Source organism: Empidonax traillii, unplaced genomic scaffold (assembly GCF_003031625.1).
Source record: "Empidonax traillii isolate 1590-97213 ecotype Southwest subspecies unplaced genomic scaffold, ASM303162v1 scaffold885:size433544, whole genome shotgun sequence".
Taxonomy (NCBI): Eukaryota; Metazoa; Chordata; class Aves; order Passeriformes; family Tyrannidae; genus Empidonax; species Empidonax traillii.
In genome coordinates, this window is record NW_020956078.1 from 272,793 (window position 1) to 275,358 (window position 2,566).

Here is a 2,566-nt window from a genome sequence, read left to right on the forward strand (position 1 = left end):
GCTGGAACAGGCTCACCAGGGAAGTGGTCGCAGCACCAAGCCTGACAGAGTTCAAGAGGTGTTTGGACAATACCCTCAGGCACATGGTGTGACTCTTGGGGATGGTCCTGTGCAGGGCCAGGAGTTGGACTTGATGGCCTTGTGGGTCCCTTCCAGCTCTGCATATTCTGTGACTCAGAGATTGTCCTGCAACTCCTCTGAGTCCAAACTCCTGTTTCCTGTGTGCCCTAATCTCTCCAAAGCTCTTGCTTAATGATCTTGAAGAAGGTGATTTCTGGATTATCCTCATGGATCTGACAGTATACGCCCAGAGGCAGTGAAGATTCATGCCTGCCCTCAAAGTCTGCATCCTCTCCTGTGGCAGCTGTGCCCCTTCAATCAATCAAAATGTCATTATTTTGGCAAATTTCTGAGTATTTCCTTCCCCTGCTGCCGCTTTCAACTTTTGTGAATTTGCTCCAGGGACAAAGAAGGCTACAAGAGCGTGAATTTGAGTGGAGGATAATACAACTGCATTGAGATCTCCTAGTGTTTGGCTCTTTTATTTTTTCACTTGCTCCATCTGTAGACCTCAAATCTCAGAGGACACATCTGAGCAGCACAGGGAATAGATGGTGTCATATCCCACATTCTTCTGTGCCACTCATGGCGTAGCATAGCATTTCTTGGTGGAAAGCTAGCAGATATGGACTGATTCCAGGCACAAGAATGTGCTGACCTCATAAAAAAAAAGTAAGTGTATAAATCTGAGAGAAAAAGACAAAAAATGTCTTTTATTACAGATACACAGATAAAGACATTTGAAACTTAAACTCTTAATAATTTAAATAATTACTTTAAATAATTTAAATAATTTAAATTTAAATAATTACTTTAAATAATTACTAAAACAATTACTTTCAAACTTCACTGCCATGCATGCCATGTGACCCAGAATTCATGACTTTAAGAAAATCAAGGAAACAAAACTGGACAGTCTGTGAGCAGCAAAACTGCTTATGTTGGTTGCTTGTACATAAGTTATATTCACCAACTGAAGCTTTTTCCATGATTGGGGCACTCATTGCCTTTGAGTGTGGATTTTCTTGAGTCCAATATGTGGAAGGTTTATATTGCAACCTTCTTGGTATTAGGGGTAGCACAGCATCTGATGAGTACACAATCCCTCTCTAAAAGAACATGAGGTTTATTTTCAGTTAGGTCAAAATTAGTCAATTAATTCAGTAGAGACAGGGCAAAGTGAAAGGGCAGATAAAGAAATGTGCACAGAAACATATGGATTGTTCATATAAGCTTTATTTCCTTAGAAAGTCAGGATAAAACATTTCAGTGATTAACACATAAACAGCAATTGCTCATATCCTGCAGACTTTCAGGAAATAACTGAAATCTGCAAGCAAATATAACTGACTCTGTAGCAGATAAAATTAACTAAAAGATAGAGATATTATTGCCTGAGTCTGTACACAAAGTCAAGCTGAAAGATAAATGGCAGTTCCATTTTCCTGTTGATGGTTAAAGCAAATTAATTATCTGGGTTCATGGATTTGCTTCCAGAAATAGGAATGTGAATCTCAGAATCTGAAAGAGTTTGTAATAGGCAGAAAGGGAAAGTGATTTCTCAGATAGATTATCAGCCAGACGCACTATTTCTGGGCCAAATTTGCCCATTTGAGGATCATATAATGGAAGTGTGAAGTTTCTGCATAGTCCTGTGCTAGACAAGGGTAACATTATGTACTTGACCCAGCTTCTTCCTAGCATCCAGCTTTGGATGGAGTTTCCCATTACATAAAGTTGATTGCCCAGAAAAAATACGATCATGACGTAACCCTTACATGGTGCCCAGTCCCAGGACAATTCAGTAATTTAACTAAAGTCCTCCAATAGCCATAGTGTGTAGTACAGCAGGAATGATTGTTATTTCCTGCAGAGAGAGAGTGAGGCTGTGGGTGATGCCCCTGCAGCAGCAGAAGGGGTAGAATTTGGAAGATGGTGAGGTCCATGACAGCTGGGAGAGACAGCTGGACTGCAAAACTGGGAGGACTGAAAAGAATGGCAAAACAGCCAAACCAGAAAAATAGCAGGCACTAAACAGGAAGTGAAGAGGAATTACAATAAAATAGTTGAAAGCATGTGAGGCCAGCAAGCCTGACACTGACACTGGCAGACAAAACTGCTAGGAATGCTGCAATCCACAACACATGCTCGCAGCAGTGCACCGTGGTGAATGGATTCTGGCCCGCCAGACAGGACTGCTGTAGTGCAGCAGAAGCAGGTGCCAAAGAAAAGCAAACTGCTCGTTTCGAGTAGTTTAGGAGCTATCCAGGTTTGCAGTTGTATGTAGGCTCTGCTGCACCCCTGGTGGATGCTGCTTAGCTGTCACTCTGTCTTGAAGTTCTTCTGTGAGAGCAGTTTAGCCCTCAGAAACAGACAATCCATCCACAATCTATGGGCACACAATGGGCAGTGAGGTTCCCTCATGAGAAACCAAGGCAAAGGAACCTAACAGCAGTAGCTGAGACCTGGAATATCCATCTAGTAACGGACTAGGTATGTCTTTTCT